The sequence below is a fragment of the Myodes glareolus genome, chromosome 14 (genome assembly GCF_982192425.1).
Source record: "Myodes glareolus chromosome 14, mMyoGla1.1, whole genome shotgun sequence".
NCBI classification, from domain to species: Eukaryota; Metazoa; Chordata; class Mammalia; order Rodentia; family Cricetidae; genus Myodes; species Myodes glareolus.
Window position 1 is genome coordinate 61990749 of NC_142039.1, and position 26017 is coordinate 62016765.

At 46.2% G+C, this 26017-nt stretch overlaps 1 protein-coding gene and 1 long non-coding RNA gene across 6 annotated transcripts in view; one reads left to right on the forward strand and one right to left on the reverse strand.

Moving 5' to 3' along the window:
* The window catches only part of Atxn1 (ataxin 1), a 394410-nt gene that overhangs the window by 52841 nt on the left and 315552 nt on the right, over window positions 1-26017 (reverse strand). The gene's annotated exons all lie outside the window — the stretch shown is intronic.
* Window positions 201-2507, forward strand: LOC125387680 (uncharacterized). The gene is made up of 2 exons (XR_007227969.3): window positions 201-458; window positions 1945-2507. It is a non-coding gene; the product is annotated as an uncharacterized LOC125387680 (long non-coding RNA).

Genomic DNA, 26017 nt, shown 5'->3' on the forward strand with positions numbered 1-26017 from the left:
CGGAAATTAGGGAAAGGCAAAGAATTCTAGCAGAGCTGTGCTCCGTTTGCTTCCACAGCATCTAGAATGGTTTTTGCAAGGCAAATGAATGGTGCAGACCATACTCTAAGAATAGCATTTAATTTACTTACAGGAAGGAACATCCTAATTGCTTTAAAAATACCCAACTGCACGCAAATATTTTTGTTAATTAAAGATGAGTATCTGCTCAAACACCTATAGACACTCCATGTGAGCTAGTGCACAGCAGACATCAAAAAACCCACTGTGGTCACATTACTTCTGTGCTTTTCATTTCCCTTTTGAGACGGGGTCTCTTGTAGTTCTGGCTGGTCCCTGACCTTTGTTCTACTGATCCTACTGTTTCTAGTTTTGGACTGCTGGGATTACAGGTGCCTGTCACCCTGCCGGCCTTTGTGTACTGCTGGGATTGGAACCCAGGACTCTGTGCATGCTAGGTAAGTAGTCTACCAGTGGGGTTTCATCCATAGCCCTCCCATGCTCTTCCATAGCCGGACCAGGCTCTCTCCTGTGAGTGAGAAAATGCTACATACCACAGTGAATATTAGGGTCTTCAGTGGTGGTTTAAATGGTATGGGTTCTGCTTCAGTTGGCTGGGTAACGAGTCCATGAGGGCTGAACACTAAAACACTAGCCTGCTTCTTAAGAAATATAAAATGGTATTTCAGCCAAGCTTATAAGTATTTTAATTTAAATTAATCCCACGGGTCTTGAAAGGACTTTGCTCATTTCTTTGAGGTCTTTCTCTATTCGACCATGTGATATTATAAAATTTCAGTAATATATTGATGAATTGATAAAACCGAGAGTAAATTGAGAAAATAAGTCACTTGTCTCTCTCTAGAGGATATTGTTGACACATATTGTTCAAACCACATCTCATTTATAAAGGCAGAAGGAGTCATCGGAAAACAGGAGACAGAGCAATAAAACGAATTCTAAATAGGAGTCCATGCCAGGAGGACAGGTTGGAACCAGCCTGCCAGGAATGAACACACTCTATAGACACACTCCTGTCCTCTGCAGCCCTCTGCAGCTAGCTGAGCATTGAAACAATGGATCCCAATAAAATTAGAATGTCCCTAGGCATCTCCTGCAAGAGTGATGAAATGGCTGAAGCCCTAGAGGCAGCCAGAGGAGGAACTTGTCTTCCAGAGAAAGACAAGCTTGCTGGAGACACTGACCTTGTGGGCCAGTCAAAGGGCTGAGGCCATGATGGGTTGACTGTTTAGTAACCCAACCTCTAAGTTTCAATTTAAACCCTGTCATCATGTCAGGAGCCTGGCGAAGATGGAGCTGGAGGTGGGCAGTCACTGAATCTCTTTGTCCCCCACCCCTTCCAGTGTGGTCACGTTGGATAAGACTTTTTCTGGTTTCCCCTCTTGGTTTGGCTCCTTTAATTGGCTTAGTGAGGGCAGTTCACTGATATAATGAGAAAGAAATGGAAGAAAGAAAGAGGAGAACGGCTTGCAGGCACAACAGACGCATGAGTTGGGAAGAAAACTGTCAACCAAGTGAGGGTCTCCAGGCCTGAAGTGCAGTGACAGTCCACAGGGTCCCCTGCACAGCCAGCCTAACGAAGTGGGTTCCATCCACAAACAGCTGGCGGCAGCAACCGTGGCAGAAATGTCAGGGTGTGGGTGTTTAACCAGATGACTCCTTCAGACTGGACATGGTGACAGTTAACATTGGCAGTCTAGTTGATTGGGTCTATTAACTAAGAGCAATATACCTCTGGGTGGGTCTGTAGGGGTGTGCCTTTGCTGTCCCATCACTGGGGAGGTGGAGAAGACACCCCCCTTTGACAGAACGCCACCTCAGGGCTGCACAGATGTGTACAAGTCCAGGGAGAGGTGGTGTGCTCGCTTTGCCGCCTGCCTTTACTCCTTGGTAAGGGCTTCTTCTATTCTACTGCCACTGCAGGCCCTGCTACTGCCTTTGACCGGAATTCAGCTTCTTGGCCTTCTAATGCGGATTCAAGACTAGAGGCTCTTCAAGGGTCTTTTGGATTTTTCAGTGCCAGTTTGGGACTGCTGAAGCAGCTAGCTTCGTGGACGGCGGATCCAGGCTTCTCAGACTCTCCAGAGTACACGCAGCCACTGTTGGACTGCCCGGCCTGATGGCACAAGCCATCCTGGTGATGTGGCTTTATAATATCCGTTTATTCTATTGTCTATGCTTCTGTAGAGGACTCTGAGTGATGCAGCTATCTGAAAATGTGACTGTAACAAAGAGATGGCAGGCGTGCTATGTGGCAGAGGAGAGCATAGCCTGGGGACATGAGTGTGAGCAAGGGGCTCCACATGGGTCCTTGGGAAATTTTTCCTTTAGTAGGGTCAGGACATTGTCCGGTCAGTGAGTAACTCTCATGTAGGTTCACTCCGTTCCCTGGAGTCTGTGACTGTTTGATGCTGTGTGATTATGCTCTCCCTTCCAAAGGACTGAAAATTTCTGGCCTATAAATTTCTCCGTGTGTGGAATCTTTACTTGTTGGATATTTTTTCTGCTCCCGGTAGGGTTAAAAGACAATAATTGGCTGCTGAATTAAAGATAAAGACAAGCAGATCCTTTGGTCTGTGCCAGCCATGCTTCTTGGTGAGGGAAATGAGGCTATCCCAGGAGCAGTTTGGTGGTCCTGTCTTCACCAAGGCAACAGCATCATGCCTGGGTTAATCTTCTTGATCCTTTCTACTTCTGTATGAACCTTGTCGTACTTTTCCTATTGCCAATAGGGCAATGGTTATAGAGCAGCATACTCTATGGATGTATAGAAAGCTGACGACATGTGTTACATGAAGCACCCCTAGAGTAAATCATATGATCACACATGTATCACCTTCTAAAAATGAAGCAACCAGTCCACAAACAAATTCTTTAGCATCTGCCGTATCTATTTACAATTATGGTAGAAGCTTTTAGTTTAGGGACAAAAAAAAATTTACACCAAAGCTGGATGTGGAGGCTCAAGTCTGTAATTCCAACACTCAGGAGGCTCAGGAGACTATTGCAGGAGCATTGCTTTGCGTTCAAGAACAATCTACAGAATTACACGTTGTTACAAAAAACATCTTGGGGGAAATAGCTCAGCTGGTAAAGTGTTTCTAATGCAAGCGTTAGGACCTGAGTTCAAGACCCAGAACATCCCCACAAAAGCCAAGCATGGCAGTTCACACTTATGGTCTCAGCACTGGGGGGACAAAACCAGATAACCTCGCTTCCTTGATGAACGGCAATGCAGCGAGAGAGCCTGCCTCAGCAAACAAGGTGAATCACAGTTAAACAGCAAATAGCAGCCACGATTGGCCTCTGGCCGCCACATGCCTGCGCTCATGTACCTGAACATGTACACATGTGCACATGATCCCCCCCCCCCCCCACGTTCAGACAAGAAAACAGGAGGCCGGGTGTAGTGGCCCTTACCTGTGACCGAGCACAACATGTAGGAAGCAGAGGCAGGAGGATCACATTGAATTTGCATCTAGTCTGTGCTACATAATTTCACTCAGGCTAGTGAGGGTTGCATTGTGAAACCTTCCTCAAGTAAGTAAATAAAGACCCCCCCCCAAAACAAACCCCTCCAAAATAACCAAACAATAAATAAATACATTAAATTACACACACATACATACACACACATACACACACACACACACACACACACACACACACACACACACACACACACCTGTCCTGCTTAAAAAGTTTTTGATCCAATTCGGGGGAAAAAAAAACCCAAAAATGTATCATAAATTTTTTTAAAAAATGAGGGAACAAGACCATATTTAGTTATGTGTAAAATTGTATAGTATGCTCAATTAGCAAGCTGGATGGTTTATTAGAGTTGAAAGTAGCTTAATAACTGAAAAAACTATAAAGTCATACATAGTTCAAGCCAGTTTAAACATCAAATCTGGTTTCCCACAACTGATTAACCTGAACATGGTTTAGTATAACACTAATCCTTTAATTTAACAATCTATAAATGGCCTCCATAACAAGTTCCTCAGCGCCCCTTCTTAGATTCATAACGATGAGCCACATCGCCCACGCAATCCAGCATCCGTGTTAATGAGCACCTCTGGACCTTAACGGAATAGCCCTGGTCCGCATGAGCATCAATTACAGAGGCAGCGTCTCCAAAGGTGGAAGTGGGCGATACATCTGCCGCGGCATTGCTGCCTCGGTCCACGGGGCTGAAAGGACACCTGTGGGGCCAGAGGGCTTTGCGGGCTAAGTGTGTACCCTCAGGGTCAGCAGCTCCTGGCCCTGTCTGACATGGAGCTAAGCTGGGGCCTAGGATGAAAGGAGGAAATGCCAGTACTTAATTATGACTGCAATGCTATCGGAGAGGAAATGCCAAAAGCACAGAAGTGTCTCAGAGCGACGTGGTACCTCCAGTGTAGCTTGTGTGCTTGCTGGTATTTTTTCCAAGGACAGGCGTAGGGTATGGGGTCAACCTGCGCCCCTGACAATGTCTAATTTTGCAGCGGAGCAAAAAAAAAAAAATGTTCTGACCTACCTCACTGCAGCAGCTGATCCCTGCTAACTTGTCTTCAGAGCTCAGCTTGGGCTGACAGAGAAAAGACGCCCACTCACACACATAAGACACCCTGGGATTCTGCGAGAAAAGAATGAGAGAGGCAGCTGCTGGGTAGAGCCAACACTTCCTGCCTCTCTCCAGTTTACAGAGCCTAGCTGAGTTCAGGCCCCATCTGCACATAACTGCACATTAAAGGGAGAGCACCAAGGAGAAAGAGGAAGGAGGCTACGGTGTTACAGGGGGCAGGGGCGGGGAACTACAGTCAGAAAGACTGTTATTGCTAGGCAACATCAGTTACCTTTCTTATCACAGAGACAAACTATCGGACACTAGGCACACACAGCTGAGGGGAAGGTGAAGACCTCAATTGTGGGCCAAAGGTGAGTCACAAAGCTAGTCAGGTTGTTTCTGCTCTCAAGAAGCAGAGAGCAGCAAGGGGGTGGGGGGTGGAGGGGATGGAGTGGTGTGTGGAGGGTGGGGGGTGGCATATGCCTTTAATCCCAGCATTTGGAGGTCGAGGCAGATGGATCTCTGTGAGTTGGAGGTCAGCCTGGTCTACAGAGCAAGTTCCAGGACAACCAGGGCTACACAGAGAAACTCTGTCTTGAAGAAACAAAAACAAACAAAAAATCCCAAAACAAACAAACAAAAAAGCAGAGCGCAGAGCCTCAGACAGCAGGGCAATATGGCTCATGTTTCTGGGGATGTAGACCGAACTTGTAACCACGTGCCAGAATGGGAGAAATTCTGGCCTGAATTCTGGCCTAACTTCTGGTCTTTTATAAACAGGAGCTGGGGTAATTCCACTGATGGTAACACTACCTACCGCTCTCCTATGCAACTAACATCAGGGTTCTCTCTGACCCCCAATTCATTTGTCTGTCTCTACCAAGACTTCTTGGAGACTACAGATAGTTTTAGCTATTTGTACTGGAAGAGACCCTTCAAGTGCAAGGTCCGGAGCCACCATACTTCCTGTTGCCCCAGAAAAGAGATGACTGGACATGGGCAAGAGGGAGTAGGAAGCCCAATAGCAATTGATTCGATGTTCAATTAGCTACAGATGTTCCCCAGGGGTTTTCTTCAGAAACCACACCCCCTTTACACTATCGAGAACCCCTGGCGCTGGTGTCTCCCACCTCCACAGCCTGGCTGCCTGTAGGGGAGCACATGGCATGCTAATAGCTCTCACTTATTCTTAGATTTTCTGCATGGTTACATAAGCCCACAAAAGGGGAAAATGTAAATGATTCAAGAAGATATTCTTCATGGGGTTCTCATAAAATCTTTAATATCTCAAGACTGAGGAAGAACCCTTCTGGCGAGATACAATCAATTTTCATGCTTCATTAGGAGAAGAAAAAAAGTCTTTTGACAATGGTAAAAGGAAATGACTGTGGGGCCAAGAGGGGAAAATTACACTCTGCACTAAACCAGAGCCCAGGGCACCCTGGACTAAAGTCTTTCTTTGTGTCCATGGCATATATGAAATGAGAAGAAACGCTCTTTGGGGGTCTGTAGGGGTTTTTTAGCACCATGGTGTGCACCCATAGGATTATACCTAGAAGATCTTGCTATCAATCAGAGTCAGGATTGGTTTGTTTGGATTTCTCCTGCCTTTTTCTTTTTTCTTTTTTCAACAGTCCTGATCCATATCCCTGGCTGGTCTTGAACTTAACCAGTAGCTCAGACTGACCTTACACTTATGGTCCTCCTTCCTGCTTAGACCTTCCAAGTGTTCAGATGACAAACTGAGCCCTCCAGCCTGAAAACCTGTGTTGTTTTTATTTTCCTTTTCTTGCATTTTGTTGTTTGTTTTTGAAATGACTTTTGATGGCTTGTAGCTTAAACAAAAGAAAGACTAAAAACCACAGTGACTATGAGGCGACCCTGGCCATGGTCGAGAGAAGGTGGTAGAAGCGAGTAAAAGATTAGAGACATACCATACTCACACTGATGGCAAAGAGGATATTGTGTCAGCTCCAGAGTCACCTTTTAATTAAAAAATTATCACATTTCAAAAATAGTTTCTCTTTCTAAGAACTTAGATTACAAAAAAAAAAATCAATGTCTTAAACACATAACTTACATTTTCCTCCTGAAATCTGAATAGTTGTGAGAGCTCTTAAAAACTGTTGATACCCCATTAAACTTTTTGGTGTTGAAATAACCCCACTCCGGGATGGTTGAGTTTCAAAGCCTTGTCATCTATAGGTGTACACGCTCGAGGAAATTTGTGTGTGGAAAGATCTATTGCTCTTTGTAAAAGATGACTTGCATGTGCCGAAAGATATTCGGAAGGACCCAGGGACCTCATCTGACAACTCTGTCACTGAGCTGGGTCGGTGGTGCGTGCCTTTTATCTCAGCACTTTAGAGGCACTGTTGCGTGGAGCTCTACAAGGTAGGGGCCAGCCTGGTCTACCTAGCAAAGTTCCAGGCCAGCCAGAGATGCATAGCAAAACACTGTCTCGAAATCAAAAAACTTTAAGAGAAACAAAAACTACTCATCCATCCATCCATCCATTCAAACAACAGCATCTAGCATGCTTTTAGTATCCTCAAAAATTATATTACCAGATCCCAGTAGCTTTAATGGGAAAAAAAAAAACCCAAAGAAATCCTACTTGTTCAGTTACTTTTCTATTGCGGTGACAAAACACTATGACCTATGACCTGGAAGAGCTTATTGTGTCTCATGGTTCCAGAGGGGTAAGAATCCACCACAGAAGGAAGGCATGGCAGCGGGGGAGGGAAACATGCACATGTTGGAAGGAGCAGGAAGCTGAGAGAATGAACACGCCCCGACCACAAGCACAGAGCAAAGACAGTGTATTAGAAGTGGCAGGAAACTTTAAATTCTAAAAGCCCATCCCCAGTGACTTCCTTCCTTCAGCAAGGCCCTGCCTCTTAAACCTCTTCAAACAGTGCCACTAACTGGGGACCAGGTATTCAAATACTTGAGACCTCTCTCTGGGGGCGGGCTTTTTCATTTAAACCACTGTAATTTGCTGTTTCTCTTAGCAGACAACACCCCATCATTATCTCTGTCTGCTACATTCTAAATTCGACCTCCATCCCAGTTCTAATCCCCATTGGTGCAGCGCTGAGTTAGAGCATGGAACTGGAGACCAGAGGCGTGGGATCAGTTCCTAGATAAAAGAGGCCCCATGGGGCTCTCTCACCCCTTGTACCGGCTGAACAGAGTGAGGAGGTGACGTCTATGAACCAGGAACGGGCCTCATTAGACACCGGGCCTATTGCTGCCTTAGACTTCCACGAGACACACACTTACTGTTATTTTTAAGCTGCTCAGGCTTCATTATCACAGCACAAATGGACAAATACGCCATTTACAGCTAAAACTAAGCCAGCGACAGTAGCTTGAAATCGTTCCGCTGGGCCAAACAAGACCTCCCCTCTAAAGTCTAGACAGTGGCTTCTGATAGATCACGTGACTCCAGTGTTCACCACACTGTCAGTGTGGTTCCTGATGGAGATTCAGGTGTTGCTCTTCCTACTGGCAAAGACCCAGGCCAGCCTTTCTGGGTGAATAAGACAGTTTGTGTAGAGAGGCTGTCTGCTTGCTCCCTCTGTTCCCTTCTGTGTGTGTGTGGAGCACACACACAGAACAGGTTCTACAAGACAGAGTAGAATCTACAGAGGCAGTGCTGAGCAGGCCGGATGGAGCCCACGGCTTTCAGGAGATGGAGATGCCAATGGAACCATCATGACACACAGGCAGAGATCTGAGCAGAACAAATATTCCTATGTGTGTGTATTAGGATCTGGCAAAGAGGGAGGCTGCTGTGGGGGATGGTCCAGCACGAAGAAACCCGGAACTGAGCTGACCCTTGAGAGACGAGCAGGTACCAATGGCTGAAGGGAAGCATTCTGAGGAGTGCCGAGGAGCGTGTGTAAAACAATGAGAGAGTGTGAATATGCAGGGTGGCCAGAGAATAGCAAGTGGTTTCCTGGGGCCTGAGCTCTTGCTGCTGCCTTAGGACAAAATAGTTATTGGATATAACATAATACACACGAAACGTGACCAGTAAGTCAGCTTGCTTGACCGATTTGCTGAATTTACACACCTCCTGCCTCCTCCATGCTGTGCAGAATGATCCTAAGTCCCTTTTAGCTTCTTCCAGCAGCTATGGGACGTGCTCTCTGACCTCGCACACATGTTCCTTGCTCTTACAAGCTAGGAATAGCTGTTCAGACTGTCCTGCCTCTTTCTGTCTGTCTAAGATGGCCTCATTCTCCAAAGCTCAGGCCAAGTTCTAACTCCTACGAATGCCCACTTGCCCAGCACTTCTCAGAGATACACGTGATTGCTTGTCCATCCCGCCCATTGACCAATCCAATTTCAGACAGCACCTTCCTCTATAGCAACACCTGTGCCAATACCTCCCTCACCCACACGGCAATTCCCCACCTGTCATCCCCTTGTACTTCCTTCAGTAATCCTCTGAGATAAGCGAAAGGGCCCCCTTTCAGGTTAGTCAACTGAGGCTCAGATCAGGGAAGGTAAGTCCCCAGGTCACAGAACATGAGCCTATGGAGTCTGAACTGGGACTTGAATCTATCGAGGCTGTCAGCGGTACTCTCTACATTACAGTCTGGAGTCTCTATGCTTACTAAATAAATTCTTTTATAACGCAAGCGACGTGGAAGAACGATCTGACGTCGATTCTATTTATTTGCGTCCTCTACGACACCTAAGAGCAGTGTTGTTAAAGAATAAAGCAGGCGCTCGTTCAGTCGGTCAACAACTGTGCACCAAACACTGAGTAAGTGCGGGCCAGGTTCTCCACAGGGAATTAGGGACTCAGATGGGATTCAGGGTCATGTCAGTCACACAAAGAGGTGGTCACAACACAGTAGGCAAGGGCTCTGCAAACAAGGCAGAGAGATGCTGGATGAAGAAAGAAGGGGCAACACCAACTTTGCCCACCAGTGTGCAGGGGAGCCTCCAGATGTGTCATCCTTGACCCAGGCAAGGGGAAGGGAGAGACGGGGCCACCATTGGACTGCAGACTAGAGCTGCTCCTCCCCTGAAATCAGGCCACGCCTCCTAGTCCTCTGGTCTCTGCATTCTGAAGCTCTATCAGGGACTTAAACACTGTCCTTCCTTAAATTAACTCTGCTTCACTGGGCAAGCAGCTCTGATATTTACCTCCAAGCTGGCTTTTAGTCATGGGCAGGCTGCTGCAGCCGTGGGGAAAAGTTATGAAGTTAAGGGCTTTCTCTGAAGCCACTCTTTCGTGTCCCTTCAGGTCCTCTGTCCTGGTGCACACGCGAACCATCTCTCTTGCTCTTTCTCTTTAAGCAGTCTTCCCGATGGTCTCATAGGTTTGTAATGCGCTCTCCCCGGTCAAGCTCCAGCCTCATCCCTGCCTAACTGCTGTGAGATTCTCTCTCCTCATGAGGGTCCTTCTGGGGGTATCTGGTCTCAGCTTCCTTTGACCAGGGCTGCCCAACTCTGTCTTTTTGTTATCCCAGCCCTAATGATCAAAGTGGGTGGGTATGGAAGGTGCTGGTGCTGGGTTGGTGACGGGATTTACTTCAAAGGACGTCTACAACAGAGCGGGGTGGTGCTTCTTTGACTCCTTTCAGGATGTTACCTAGGTGTGATGAATGTCTGATGATCAGTGGCGATCGGCCCTGTATGGATAAAGTTCCAGACACCAGGCAAGTCTCTTTCAGAACAGAAGCCAAGAGAAGGGGAGGGACCTTTAAATCATGCCAGGGTCTATGCTGTATTTGTTCACTACACACAGTTTTATTGTCGTTGTTTTTGTTTTGTTTTGTTTTATAAGATTTATTTTACATGCATGAATGTTTTGTCGGCATGTACATGGGCACACCACATAAATGCCTGTGCCTTTGGAAGTCAGGAGAGAACACTGAATCCCCTGGAACTGGAGTTACAGTGATACTGGGAACTGAACCTAAGTCTTCTGCAAGAGCAACAAGAGCTCTAAACCACGGAGCCATTTCTCCAGCTCCTATTCACAAGCTTTTGCATAGTGTCTACTCCAGGCTGTGTGAATAACAAGATCCAAGTTTAGCAATCCTTAACCATCACCATTCTGTATGCATTTGATCCCAGGCTCTTGGAGGGCTGGTTACCTATGATCTAATATCCCTGTGGGTCTCTGTGTTTGGACTCATTTAGGGAGCTAGTAAAGAGCTGACACCCACGTGATGGTTTGGAGAGGCTCCTCTACCTGAAAGCATCAGGCCTACTTCACATGGCAAATCCATTGTAGAGCGGGAGGAAGGGGCGGCTGAGCCACGCGAGGGCTCCTCAGTGGGTGGAGAAGTCTGTCTGGCTCATTGTCTTTCCTGCTCACACACATTCAAATGTTCACAGGCTCGTGGGCCATAAATAGCTCCTGGGGGAGTAGGAGATTACATCATATCCTCCAAGGGCCCTGTTACCTGAAGTCATCTCTCCAGATAGGTCCACGGCTGAATGCACAGCTGCTAGGCACATGCGTACTTCCCAGAATGGTTGGTCACTTAGGGGGCATTATTTAAGCATACCTCCAAGTGTATATGTAGACACATTACCCTCTGGGGCTGTCAAATGTGACCGAATTTGGAAGTGGAGTTATTGCAGATACAATCAGCTAAGATGAGGTTGCAGCATAGAAGGGCATGTCTCTAATCCAGCGTGTCTGGCATCCTTATGAAAAGGAGAAACGCAGATATAGACACCTGCCATGAGAATAGCATGCAATCCAGAATGCTGCAGCTACAAGCCTGGAAACTTCTGGAAGTCAGGAGAGAAGGCTGGGGTATATCCTTCCCTAACATCTTCAGAGGGAGCTTGACCTTGCTGACATGGTGATCTCTGCCTCCTGGCTTCTCGAACAGCGAGCCAGTTTCTGCCGTTTAAGCCACTTATGCTGAGGTGTTTGCCAGGGCAGCCCTGGTGATCTATTTTGGTGATATGATGTCATTTTCCTGTGAAGGGTTGGCCTGGAAGGTAGTTACGATGCAAGGACAGCAATGGAATTCAAGCTCTCTCTTCATCACCTGTGGCTGCTCATTTAAACTGCACAATTCCCATGGCAAGCTAAGAAATGGAAAGAGCATGCTCCAGTGTCCCAGCCTATCCCTCTTCCAGAATGGACCACTGTGCCAACCTGTCTATCTGCATTCTCTGCTAGCTCGCAGGCTACCCAGGCATACTCCCAACCATCACTGAGCATGTCAGCATATTGTGTCCTATTCTGCATGCCCAGGAAGGTCAAAGGGTTTTAGGTATCTTATTGAATTTGCTCAATGATTCTTTGGTAGTGCAGGTTACATGAGAAAACTTCAAACCCTCCCCAAACCCTTTCACTTCCAGAAGGCTGCATCTGTACATATTCTGCCTTAGGCATATGCCTTTTCTGAATTCTCTCTACATCCATGTCAGCATTCCAAAAACACACTTCCTTTGATAGTTCACACATGAGCCCACGGTTGGAGTGAGGAGAACCAAGATGCAATTGTGATTGAAAAGCCGAACACAGATTTCTCTGAAAATATTATCTGGCCTTCTTTGGGGCGGTGTGACCATGAGATACGGCCTTGAGAAGGTGGCACCAATGACATAGACTGCAGTGTATGACATCCCTTCATGCCCAGTCCCACTTTCTTTCTTAAGATTCCATCTATTAGCCAGGCGGTGGTGGCACACGCCTTTAATCTCAGCACTTGTGAGAAAGAGGCAGGCAGATCTCTATGAGTTCAAGACCAGCCTGGTCTACAAGAGCTAGTTCCAAGACAGGCTCCAAACTACAGAGAAACAAACCCTGCCTCATAAAACAAAAAACAAAACAAAACAAACAAACAAAAAAACAAACAAAAAAGATTCCACCTGTTAATAAGTTTCCAATGCTTCGCCTGATATATATTAGAGGCACCAAATAGATCTGAAAGACAGTGACCGGTATGCAGAAACATGAGAACAGAGTAAAACTCCTAGAGTTCCATGGGTGGGAATTGAAGTCTGGCTCAGTGAAACCACACGGAGAAAGTCAAGGTCGGCTCCTTGAAGGCGAAGGCGACAGCCATATTGCATTTTGAAAAACACACCGGAATTGCTATATGAAACCAGGAAGAAAATAGCTCTAGATAGAGGATGGAGATTATGTGGAGGCATGTGGAGTCACAGAAGGGGACGTGCCACATTTAAGGAAGCACAAACATGGTGTAAGGAGGGAAGGAAGCGGGTAAGTAGAGGCCCCCTCCGCCCAAGATGTCTCTCAAAGGCCATGGAGATTCTGCAGGGTTAAATGGGGCCAAGTTCTCATTTAAAAGGTGGCTGAGCTCATGGGGAGGAGGAAGGGTGGGAAGTCAGGAAGGTTGCTAGGATGTATTGAGCTAGCATGAGGCATGGCCCAGGACAGGACACTAAGGACAGTAAAGAAGCAGGAGAGGGGCACCCTGGTCACACCAGGGCTATGGAGGACTGAAGGCATGTTTGAGGAAGCAGGCTGTCTTGGTTGAGACATGCAGATACGGGATACTGAAGAAATAGCAAGACCAACTTTTCTTTTGTCTCTTCTCATTCCTCCCCTCCTCTTCCTTGTTCTCTCCCTGACCCTATTCTTCCTTTTATGCATGTGTTTATTCACATATTTGCACATGTATGCTCACGAGTGTGCATGATTGCCTGTGTGTCTACCTGAGGTCAATGTCGGGTGTTTTCCTCAATCGCTTCTCCACTTCCTTTCCTGAGGCATTTTTCCATTGAACCCAGAGCCCACTGATTCAGGCTGACGATCCATCTCCAGCGACTGGCTTGTCTCCACCTCCCCAGCAGTGGGCTTTTGGGCGTGCACCATGCCCGGCCTTTTTTATGTGTACTGGGGATCCGAACTCTATACACACTCTACTAGCTGAGACATCTCTCCAGGCCCAGCACAGCTCCTCTCTAACTCAGCGCTTTTACTTCCCCGTTGTGCCTCCGGGACAGAGTTGAGACTCGTCCAGTCGGGGCTGCGGCTATTCCATCCCTGCCTGTACCCTGCAGGGACGCGATTCGTTCTAGCTGATGTGGTGACAGAGACACACAAAAATAACTTTCCCCATCTGACAACATATCAACATTTTCTGATTCCAGGTTTGGCTCACTCGTCTGCTGCTGCGAGAGAGGAGAAGAAATAGCTTGTAACTTATTCAAGGAATAAGATAAGCGCAAGCATTTGTCTGATAAGGTGCTAATCTCAAACACGTTTTCTGCCCCGATGCAGGGCTGCGGGGCACCCATCTGATTAATGCCACCAATCACTCCAGCGTCTCTGGGTGAGTGCCTCTGTCCTCCTCTTCACCTTCCAGGCCATGGATCCCCAACAAGATAAAGAACTCTTAGGCAGCGAGACAGCTGCCTAGGGTCCTGGAAATCCAAGCGGGGGAGCGGGGTACTCCTTACCCACAACACACGTTTCCAGGCACCGGAGCAGCAGCCTGCAGTACTACAGTCTGCGAAGGAGGCACAATTCAGAAATCCATGCAAAACTAATTGAGGGCAGGTTGCTCTACCAGGCCCCATCAATCACTCAGCGCTGCCACTCTGCCCCCAGTGTGATGACAGCATGTCGGCTGCTCCCAACGCTATCTACCGCGAGGTCTGCGCACCGCACTTGCTGCTATTTGGAGATGGCTAGATAGTGGTGACAGCCCGTTAACCATGAAAAATGGGAGCTCGGGACTGGAGGGGGCTGAGTACCTCTGAATGTACTTGCAAAGGCACAAGACTGTTAGCACAGTTGTGTTGAGAACTTGAACATTTCCTCCCAGATCAGACGGAGTTGTCAACCTCGGAACTTTTACATAAGAGAGAGAAGGAGGGCTGGGATGCAGGGCTGGTAGAGTGTTCGCCTAGCAGGCATGCCTCGTGAAGTATTTGGGTTCAAACCCAGCACCACGTAAACCTGACAAGGTAGCATAGGCAGGATGCGGAGGCAGGAGGATAAGTTCCAGATCATTCTGGGTCACATGGGGAGCACGAGACCCTGTGTCCCAAACAACAAAGAGCATTAGAATCGTGCATAGCTAAGAGCTACCCTACCTGCTGTATTATGAAAAACAGCAAGTGTAAGAAGACATTCATTGGACCAGATGGCCCAGTTCTAGGTCCTTCTGCATTTAATCCTCTTCTCCACATGAAATATCTAGTTCAGCTTATTGGAAATTCTCTGCTAAAGGCCCTTCTTCCATCTGAGGATGTTCACACCAATATTAGTAACTACAATTTACTGGCTTTCGTGTGTATACTTTTATGTCGTGTATATCCAAGGCAACATCAGATTTTAGCTACAAGAACCCCAAGTATGAACTATTTTTGGCAGCTGGATGAGTAAACTCAGTCAACAAGGAAAACAAATATGCTGCCTTACAAGTTCCCAAAAGAAGAAGAATTGAGACATGAACCCAGGGCCCTCTGCTCCCCAAGTCCATGGACATGATCAGTAAGCAATGATAACGGTGGACAATACCTAAAGCCTACTTTGCACTGGGCACATGAAGATCCAGAAGGGCTGGCCATAGCCTCAATCACTAGGAGAGTCTCATAAACATGAGGGTCTTGGTAGGATGCTGCCTCTTGCAGGTCCGGGACACGTGCTTTCAGAGGGCATACTGCATGGCTACTATAATGTATGGGACTACCTTCTTGCCAGGGTCTCTGTTCCTAAGATACAGAACAGTGCTGAGAATACTTCCCTACCTAAAAACGCATGAAGAACTGATGCTCTCCCTTCAGTAAAGCGATTACCTTACAAATATGAGGCCATGAGTTTGCTGGATACCCAGAATCCAGGAAAAAGCCAGCCATGGTGACACGCCCTCTTAACTCGAACAGTCACAGGATGGATGGAAGATACAGGTAGATCCCTGGAGTTTCCTCATCGGCTAGCCTCACTGGCTTGGTGCAGTTCCAGACCAATGAGCAAGCCCATCTCAAGCAAAAGGTGGAACGGATGTGAGAAACGACACAAAGGCTGTCCTCTACACACATGCACCATGTGCTAACGTGCATTTGTACCTGAACATACCACACACACACACACACACACACACACACACACACACATGCACGCACACACGCCTGGACAACGCTCACTAAAGTCTGTTTACCTCCATACAGATCTGTGAAGGCCATGAAGGAATGTGCTCTGCAAGGAAGTATAAAGGAAGAGATGCTAGTTCACATTAAAGACGTTAAATCCGGCTGATGCATCTATTAAAGGAACTGTTTGTTGCCATAGTTGGGAACTTCACCAGTGATTTTTGCTCAGCCTTTTATAGACCATATCAATGAGGTGGCAGAATTTGATGGCAATCAGAGAAGCTGACTTTTGGGGAGGTTGTGGGTTCTAATTACAGTCTAACTAGTAGACTGCTTCACAACTGTCGGTAGCTCATTTTGCCATTCTATGCCACTACTTAAGAGTTAAAACTTCTTTTAAAAATTGTGTGTGTGTGTGGGGGGTGCCTATAGAGGCCAAAAGGGGGCACCAATCCCCGAGAACTGGAGTGATAGTTGGTTGTGAGCTTCTTGACGTGGGTCCTAAGAACTAAACGTAGGTTTTCTGGAAGAACTGCAGGTGCTCTTAACTGCTATGCTGCTATTCTTCCAGCCCCATGGGCTAAAATTTGAAGTCCAGGATCATTTGCATCCGAAAGCATCTGCATCTCCTTCATGGAGAGGGTCAGGAAGGCAAACGAAATGATGCTACACATTCCTCTTAGCTCTGCGCGCCTGAGTGGACTCAATATATCCTCATGACTGTCTTTGGATAGGACAGAGATTTTTCTATTCCTCATTGACACCTGGCCAACACTGTCCGTTGAGTAAACCACCTTGCATCCTTCTCTTTTCCTGTCTACATGACAAAGACAACAGCAAACCTCCGGCCGACTTCCACATACAGCAGCCCCAGCAGCACCCGATAGGAGAGCTCGCTGGATGCTCGGCATTTGCACAGACCCGCTTCCCCATTTCCTTTCACTTCCTTCTACTCTGAGAGCCCTTAATTTTCTTGTCTCTGTTAGCCTGGTGAAACTCCTGCATGAATGGAGGGGAGGCAGCCGCAGTCTGCGTTTCTGAGCTTGTCTGAAATCCTTTCACAACAGGGAAGGCGCCTCAGATAACGAGCGAGTGTGTCACACACCTTCTGTTCAGTTCCCATCAGGAGAAACGAGAAGCGAAAGGGCCATGGGAAGGCGGTCAACCGGAAACGTCAACTGAACATTCTCAAGCCTGACTGACTAACTCGGGGACTGTCGGCTGCGTTTGAAATAAGCGCGACGAGTCCCGGAGCTCGCGGGTTGGCAGTGGGTTCATACCGCTGCCACAAACTGGGCGAGCCATTCCTTCCTGACACAGGTGTCGGTGTCGTTTGTAGTTGCAAGGCTCACACAGACTTGGGACTGAAGACTGAGCGTGCTCACCTGAAAACTCTTCCATCCTCGCTGCACTACAGTGACACTTCCCCCCCCCCCCTATTCATTTGCCAAAGATAGATTTCCTTGCTGCAAGGTATGCATACAGATTAACCTGCTGGCTTTTTACAGACGAGGATGGCGAGGCTTGTTCAAGGTGATGTAAAGTGTGTGAACACCTGGTGGGGGCTTCCAGGCCTCCCATTGGTCTCAGTCCATACTACCTATACCCGGCACTCTTGAGTGCCCTGACCCACAGCCACAAGCTTGTCTCACTGTCCAAGGGCTTCTGGCAATATTAGATCTTCCCTCTGGACTCTGGTGGTCTCATCGCCGCCTTCAATATCTGTTGCCTGGTCTCCTTCCTGACCAGTTTGTTACCCATCATGCTCTGGAGTTTAGACTCAGAAAGCTGAGACCTCTGTCTTTAGCTTCCTGTTTAGCGTAGTTTCCACTACTTTATTCTTGTTGTATGTGTGCACACAAGCGAGAGAGAGAGAGAAAGAGAGAGAGAGAGAGAGAGGGAGAGAGGGAAGGAGGGGAAGGAGAGACAAGAAATGAAAGGGGAGGGAGGAAGAGACTGAAGGAGAAGGTGGGAGGAACAGAGAGGGAGGAGGAGGAAGGGAGAGAGATATTCTCTTATAGACTGAGTTGCCTTTCAGATGACAGGAAATTAGGAATATAATAATAGCATGAAACCCCTAACTTCCCATCTCTCTGAAGCAGATGTACACAGGTCTTCTACCCAGTTTAGAACTCAGTCAGATAGTTAGACCTCTGGGACATGTCCTAGCTCCATGAGCAAGTTAACCCTCTGCCTCCTCACATGCCTTCATCATCCACAGTAATGGAGATTGTTTGCTATTGAAAAGAGGGATGGCAGAGTCAAGGAAACAAAAGTTCTGTCTGTCTCTCTCTCTCTCTCTCTCTCTCTCTCTCAGAAACGCACATGCGTGAACACACACACACACACACACACACACACACACACACACACAGAGAGAGAGAGCGAGAGAGAGAGAGCGCAACAATGGAGTATTGGAAAGTACCCCAGATAGGAAGCTATAGTTATAGTTTGATATACATGTCCCCAAAGACTCATGTGTTGAATGCTTGGTCCCTACTATAGGACACTATTATAGGTGGAGAACCTTTCCGAGACAGGACCTAGATAAAGGAAGTCAGATTGCTGAGGCATGCCCTTGAGGGGGGAATTGAGACTGCAGATCTTTCCTGTCTATTAGCTCCCAACTATCTTGAGATGCTCAGGTTGCCTCCTACCATCAAGGGCTGTACTTCTCAGGTCCAAAGCAAGAGGACCAGTTGGCCATGGACTGAAATCACAAGCCAACCAAACCTTTCCTTCTGCCACAGTGACTGTCTCAGGTATCTTGTTAGAGTCACAGAAAACTGACCTGCAAAGAGGGACAGGCTGTAGTTCTGACCTCTGTCCCATAACCGCATCCCAGAGACAGCACACTGCCTCTGATCAATGGTCGGTCTCTCCCTTCCAACAGAAATTAGGGGGAAAATAATTATCACGCAGGTCTTTTGACAATAAGCAAACACTATGCATTTAGATCAAAGCTTTTAGTTAGAGATTCCAATTTCTCTTTAGAAGGAGACGCTTCGCTGTGGAGCACCCCAGGCCAGGGCTCTGTGCCAGTCAGATGGTGGGAATGCTGTCCACTATTCTTGGGCAAGGCCACACAGCACAATCACCAGGCACTTTTTAGGAAACACATATTCCCACATAGCACCAAGTTCCAAGGCAATTTGTGTTTTCTGGGTCAGGGCTTAGTAAATGGTATCTAAAAACCAAACAACAACCAACCATGCCCCCAGGGGATCCCATTCAATTAGGTTTGGGAATTGCTCTTTAAAAAGAACACGGTTCTCCATGATAGAAGAGATCTAAGGGTAAGTATGATTTGTGAGACTAGGAGCCATTTTGCTACAGCCTTTCAAACTCTACCAGAACCTTTGCTGGCAAGAGGAGAGAATTTTTCAGGAAGCGAGTTAGCACTGGAGGACACTGGAAGGTTCAGGGCATTGATCGTGCCCAGGGCAACAGGCTTACAGCAGACTTGGCAGAGTAGTCTGTGGCAGGGATGACCGAACCCCTCCCTGTTCCCAGGATTGGCGACCGCTCTGTAATGTTTTCAGTAGGAGGAGATAGACGGAGGGGAGAGTAGAAGACTCTCTATCCTGAAGGAGAACCAGACTTCTTCCCAGAGGAGACCTAGAGCATGCTGGGAAGAGGCCATGGAGGGTGGTAGAAATAGTACTAGCTAGTAATCACCAATGGCATTGTTGCTCTCTTCCCAAATGGCTATTCACTCTTGGGGACATTTCAGTACGGCCAGCAGAGAAGCGGCATGGGGGGGGGTACTGTCACCAACCAAGGCAGAACATGCTCTCCCCCTCCAAGGCCCACCAGACCCTGAAGCAGACAAGTCCTTCCCATCCTGTGGTCCTGAGCTGGAACCCGGACGGGTAAACCAGATGAGCCTTCCTGTCCTCCAGCCCGAGCTTGGGAGCAGCTGTAAACCGAGTAACTTCCACTCATGGTTCATTTTTAAACTGGCCTAATTTTTCCTTCTCCTTGGAAGAAGGACCCCACATCTGCCATGGTACTAATGATCATTTTTAGCTTACTGGTTGAGTAGGCCATTTTTTATCCCACTCACTATCTCTAAAGTCATAAGTTAATGGTTCCCATAGTGTGGTCCTTGGACCAGCAGCCTGCGAGCTAATATGGAAACTGGCTATGAATCCAGATTCTCAGCACTTATTCCAGGCCTGATAAAGACACTTGGGCATGGAGCCCAGTAGTCTGCACTAACAGATCCCCTGGTGATGCTGATATGCTATGCTATGATGTCCCACAGTGCCCGGAGGATGTTCTGGTTTGCTTTCTCTTGCTGTGATAAGCATGACCAAAAGCAACTCAGGGTGGAAGAGGGTTTGTCATCATCTCACTGGTTAAAGTTCATCAAGGAAGCCAGGACTGGCGCGCAAGGAAGAAACCTGGAGACAGTACCTGAAGGAATGGCCGTGGAGGACTGTGGCTTACCAGCTGACTCTTTTATGAGTTGCTCAGTTTGCTTTTGTTGTACCTCAAAACCACACGCCCAGGGATGGCGCTGTCTACAGTGGGTTAGGCCCTCACACACCAATTACTAATCAAAAAAATCCCCCATGGTCTTGATTACAGGCCAACTTTATGGAGGCATCGTCTCAATTAAGGTCCTCTTTCCAGATGACCCTAGCCTGTGTCAAGCCGACAAAAACCTCCTGGCTCTGATGCTAGGATGTTGTCCCATAAAGTTACCACTCACCAGAATCTTCAAAATCTTAAATTTTTACTTTATGAGCGTTAAGAGGAAGCTCATAACCAATATTATACTGACTTTCTAAAGGAAGACTACTTCCTTAGGACAACTAGAAGGTCAACTATTCTTATAATACAAAGCAGCACATAACATCACTGTGGGGGCTTTCGTTTTAAATGAGATGTGACAAAATTTTTTATCTGAAGATATTTATTCCTGGTCCACAATATATGACCAAAACGGGCTTAAGACACTGCTAAAAATGCACTATTTGGATTGTTTAGGTGAGTGGGCTCCAAAACAGGTCTTAAAAACACCTTTAGCCAAGTGGTGGTGGCACACACCTTAAATCCCAGCACTGTACTTGGGAGGCAGAGGCAGGCAGATCTCTGTGAGTTCAAGGCCAGTGTGATATACAAATCAAGTTCAAGGACAACCAAGACTGTTACACAGAGAGACCCTGTCTCAAAAAACTTAACAACAACAACAGCCCACCTTTAACCAAGTGTCATATATTTTTAATGTGGGAGTCTAACAGGGAACCATCCCTTTCCTGCAATTCAGTCCGCCCTCCTCAACTCTTATCCTCTGTTTGGCCCCAATATCATGGGTTAATAAGTCTCTGTGGTCTTAGACATTTATTTCTTTGACTTAAACCAATTCTGAAATATTGTTTAGTTTGGCTTTCGGGCCCTTTGACAATTTTGATTATAAAGATTGCCTGAAACTTGGTTTTGGTCTGGGTTCCCAAATAGGTTTCTGAAACTCTCTATTCCTGAAATGAGGCTGCCAGTCAGACACCAGCCAGCCCATAGATCATTTGTGATTATGAAAGTGGCCACAGGCCACGTACAGGTCTCTCTCCCAGCATCTGAATCCTGAATCGTCTACTTCGGCAATCCTGTGTTCCTCATTTTCTCTTTGACCTTTCAGAAAGAAAGAAAATAAAATCTTTTCTTTTAAAAAGCATTTTATCGAGTCCTCTAATGACTAATGAAGACGTCCAATGAGTCTATGAAAATCAGCGTTATCTACAGCTTCGCCATCTTCGCAGAGATGAAACAAAACCCTCAAAGTTAGCTCCACACACCATTTTTCAGTAATCATTTCCTCATCCAAAGAAATACAGGGGAGAATGTGAAACCTCAAGCGTGTAGCTCATCCAAGATCCACAGAATAAAAGACCATTCAGGATGGCCTTTCCCACGCTGGCTCTCAGGGGTGGTCCTGGGGCTGCTGATTCATGGTATGATTTTGTACGTTTATGGTGCCAAAGGGAAACAGTGGCGTACTGAAGGTAGCTTGCATTGGTCTGTGAGAACTGACTGTTAAATTCACAACCTGAATGCCAAACATAGCTATTACCCCAAACAAAGCTGTATAAATTTCTAACTAAATAAATTATACTACAGCTTATCAGTTCCTGATTACTTTTACTTTACTTTGCTATTATGTATTCAGTTGAAATTAACTTATATAGCTTTATACACATACATACAACACATAGACAGACAGAAAGACACATTAGTACTGTCCCATTGAGAGAAGTCAGAGAAATCAACCGATGTTTTATATATATATTATATATATTTAATATTAATATATATTCTATTATAATATACATATTTAATTATACATTTATATATAATGTTTACATATAAAATCATCGGTTGATTTCTATTTATATACATATAATATATAATAAATAATAATAATATTTCTATTTATATACACATAATATCTATAAAATATCCCTGCTGTCCCCAAGTCAGTCACCAAGCTTTTAACAGCACATGGAGGCATCCATCCTAAATTTTTTTAGGGAGGAATTATAGAACTAGTCAACTTCCTGTGACTATAGATCACATATCCTTAAGCCATGCTGAACCAATCATGTCTACCTAAATGATCAATTACTGATTCCCCCCCCCTCCATTTTCTGCTGCTGAAATCAATCTGACTCAGAAATGTTGTGTGTGCTGGCAAGAACACTGACAAAAATGCTATCTCTGAGGGAGAAAAAAAATAATTACTTGGCCCGTGTACAATCCTTCACCGGGCCCATAGAATTTGATGGATTACCTCATTCAGTTTTGGTAACTGCTGTTGAGCTTCGTTATTCGTCCTCAACAGATGAAGACCGGAAGGGGAGGTGCTTGGTCCAAGGCCACATGGCCGGAAAGCTGACGAATCAAGTTGAAATCTGAAGTCCAAGCCTTGTGATCTTTAGCCTCCACCATAGATTACTGTCTTATACAATCTGTTTTTAAAGTATTTGTTTATCAATTTAGTTAGGTATTGTTTTAGAAGACCATCATCTAGGCTCATTTTTCTCCCTCCTTTGGTCAGCAATGCAGTCAATTCTGATGTAGCCACATATAATACATATAATAAATAATATATTTATATCTATAAATAATGATAAATAATAATGTATATTATTTATTAATAATGTTAATATTATTAATGAATTAATATTAATGAATAAATAAATAATGTATTTATATCTACATGTGCAGAGAACAACCCAGCGATCTCTGCGCCTCCCTGGCCATGGGCAGAAATTATGTTCATACTGATGCAACATTTTAATACATCAGACCCTAATATTCCATCCCAGTTCCTAAGGATGCAGTAGGTATTTGGGCAGATAGGGAGAGTTAAGCACTCCACCTCTGTTCCTAAGGCTGCTGTAGGTGTTTGGGCATATAAAGAAAGTTATGCACTCTGGGTCTAAGTTTTTATGATCCAAAGAGAAACATCCAAGCTATTGAAAATAAGTTAGCAGTTACAGTGTAAAATTAAGGCAGGTTTTTGACCCAAGTATTAAAGTTATGTAGTTGGCCCTCTGTCCTGTGCCTTCTGCCTCTACAGATTGCACATCTCTAGATTCAGTCCATCACAGGTCCCTCAGGAGACCTACCCTGACCTGCAAAGAATTCCTTCTTGACGTTATTCCATAATCAATACAATGTGACAACCATTTATATAGTATTACACTGGAGATGGTTGGATGTGTGGAGACTGTATACAGATACCATGCCACTTATTTAAGGGACTGTGGCTTCTAGTGGTTTTAGTACACATAAGGGGGCATAGATATAATTAATACTGAAGGGCAAACGTAGGGATGCACACAGCCAAATGTGCATGAGTGTGTGTGTGTGTGTGTGTGTATGTATGGTAAACATTCTCCATGAGGAAAAAACAGATTGCACACACATATATCAGAATATACACAGAACATATGTATACACATTAAGTTTTGTTTTTTTTAATATACATACTCTCCCTGAGGAGGGGAAACACATTATACACATATGAAGGGACATGTTGTATACACACATAAACACACATACATATATGCACACACACATGTCTTATGTGCTTTATTTTATATACACATTCTCCATGAGAGGGGAAAATAAAGCACATACATGTAGAAACATGTGTTTTATGTTTGTGACTAGGTTGTACTTTTCCTCCTCTGGGATTCACCAGACCCCCCCCCAAAAAAAAAAACTTGTAAAAACCCCTCATTGCCCTTTGTCAGATATGTACCCATTTTATCCCTGCAGCATGACTACAACGATTTTATGACTTAACCCCAGGAAAAATGCAAAGAATGCCTGGCCGGACATGTGTTTTCCCAGTACAAACAGAGCGCCGCTATGACCTGCAGCACTTGGAGACGCCTTTTCAACGTGATGCATTTTTGTTGGAGGGAGAGGTGAAAGTCTGTTAGGATGTTGGTTTTCTTTGGCTCGAGGAGAAGGTCCCACCGATTGAGTGATGCCAACCCTGAGGTTGGGGATCAACTGAAAGGACAAATGGAGTGCTCCTCCGCAAAACCGGCTTCAGTCCCAAGACCCTCACCGGGGTTAAGCCCATGAGACGCCTTCTCAATATGCTAAGCAGAAATAACTGTAACCAGTGACAGAAAAGAAACCCATCTGTCCCCTGGTGAGGAATTTTGGGATGTGTCATGTGACTGATCTCAGAGCTGGGAAGTTTTTTTGGAGACCCTGAAAGGAAAGTAAGCCACATCAGTAAAGAGCTGCCGAGGAATTCGCTGAGGTCACCAGCACCTAACTGAGACTCTTACCTTCAGATTAAAGGACGACACTTCTCTCTGACCTCAGAATTCTGGTGGGTGTGTGGTGACATTTAAAGTGATACTGGGTTACTTGGACAACATGTTCTTGGGAAGAATGTTCCCTGATGTTCTATTACAATTTTACATTACTGGGTCTGATTGCCAGTCTCCATGGGGACATCTTAAAAGTAATCAGGCTGTCAAATTACAACTGAGCAAATACTGTCTCTGCATTCTAAAGACAGAGTAAAGCTGGGGTGTATTTCACACAACACACACACACACACACACACACACACACACACACACACACACCATTAGCTACCATTTCTGCCTCATTGTTTGGGAAGATGTGAGGTGGAGATGGTGATAGGGGGTCATTTCAGTACCTATTCAACGGTGTGCTTCTCACCCTGGGGGAAGTTTTGTTCTTTGAGGGAAATTTGGCCATACTTCAGTTTTGATGATCACGACAGCCAGATGCTACCATTATCTAGCTGAAGGGTCAACAAGCCCCTTTCTCTGCATCTCTCTTTGCCTTCAACAAAGAAGTATTGCTTCCAAATGTCAACGGTACTGCTGTGAGATTTTCTGCTCTAAAGGGAGGCAGAAATCACCCAGTCCAGCAGAACATTCCAGTGACATGCAAGCCGGGGGCAGGACTCCTTCTGACAGACAGCCTCACGACGGTCCCGGTCTCCTTTGCCACAGCCTGCACCTGCCTCGTAACTGTCCACCGGTCACTTTGCCATGGATTTGGTGAGTGATGGCTGACCTCAGGCCCTGTGCAGATAGGTAGACCAGCGACTTCTTAAGGATACCAATTGACCCCAAACAGGTTCAACTGTCCTTCTGTCTGTCCCCCTGGCCTCCTCGGGTCTCCTTCCTGCTGTCTTCTCACTGGGCAGAGCTAGTACAAAGTATTTGTCTTCTCTTTTCCACCTCTCCTCAGAACATTCTCCCCAAGTCAGGCTTTAACCTGGCTCACGGCAGAAAGCACCTGACCTATGAGGTGTGGGTGGCTCCAGGCCACCCCCTCTATCGGCTTTCACGAGGCCTTTCTTTCCTGGCCTAGATGGCCATGCCTGAACCACAGTTACTTGCTCTTGGTTTTTAAAATGTCATTTCCATGCTATTGTCTGGCTGCACAGAAGTTCTGGGTAGGTAGCCTCCCTCTCCCTTCCCCTCTCAGCTGTGGAATTCCTCAGTGAATGCATGCTGCAAGGTTGCGGGGGTCAGAGCTCGGAGCTGCGCTTAACGCATGCCTTTTGCCAAGACCCCAAGGAAGACTTGGAAAGGTGTCACTGGACTTCTCTGTTCTCTCCCAAATGTGGCCACATTGACTAAATCTGCTTTTCACTATTGATTGTGCCTTTAATTGGCCTAATGAATGTGGAGGGCTGAGCCCAGCTGGTTAGGGCTGCCAGGGCCCAGGCTCTGACTCTGACCATTGTGGTAGTGCATGCAGATGGACATTTCACACAAGGGCTCCTGAGCCATTTGACCCTTTCCTTACGGTCCCTTTTCTTCTCCTTTTAGAACATGCATTCATTCGTCCAACATTAGTGGAGTGTCTCTTTGT